Here is a 499-nt window from a genome sequence, read left to right as displayed (position 1 = left end):
GAGTAAACGTGTTACTGCGGCACATTTTTAAAAGGGGAAGAGGAGGGTAAAACATCTTATATGGGGATGATAATAATAATATATGATAAAAGTATTAAACAACATCTTTAGGCTGTTATTTCTTTCCCCAGATGATCCAAGGATCCAGCTGATTACTGGCAGTTTGAAGGTGGATTTTTCTTCATCTGCTCCGTTGCTCCGTCACTTCTGGTAAAGATTCATTGATCTTTGTGGGATGTTTTGATTTGACTTATTAAAACACTGTATAGTTGGATTCTGACATAAAAGATAGTTTAATGTTTGTCCACACATGTTGTCAGAACTATAAGGAGAATACTGTGGAAAACAAGATCAAACTGAAGCTAAAAAACAACAGACCCCCCCTCAGCTCCACAGCCCCCCCTCTTTCAGAGGTGACGTCATCACCTCCTCATTATAGGAACCTTAACAGGCAGATAGACCAATGGAGAAATGCCAGTTTTAGTTCTTCAGATCATCC

General features: G+C 39.1%; 1 protein-coding gene across 1 annotated transcript in view; it reads right to left on the bottom strand.

Annotated features, from left to right (window-relative positions):
• Positions 1–499, bottom strand: part of ddb1 (damage-specific DNA binding protein 1) — a 44513-nt gene that overhangs the window by 26508 nt on the left and 17506 nt on the right. The gene's annotated exons all lie outside the window — the stretch shown is intronic.

The sequence above is a fragment of the Seriola lalandi genome, unplaced genomic scaffold (genome assembly GCF_002814215.2).
Source record: "Seriola lalandi dorsalis isolate HSWRI2012SDOR001 ecotype SW California unplaced genomic scaffold, Sedor1 jcf7180002054478, whole genome shotgun sequence".
Taxonomy (NCBI): Eukaryota; Metazoa; Chordata; class Actinopteri; order Carangiformes; family Carangidae; genus Seriola; species Seriola lalandi.
The sequence above is the reverse complement of the archived record's forward strand: the minus strand, read 5'-3'. Positions and strand labels throughout refer to the sequence as shown.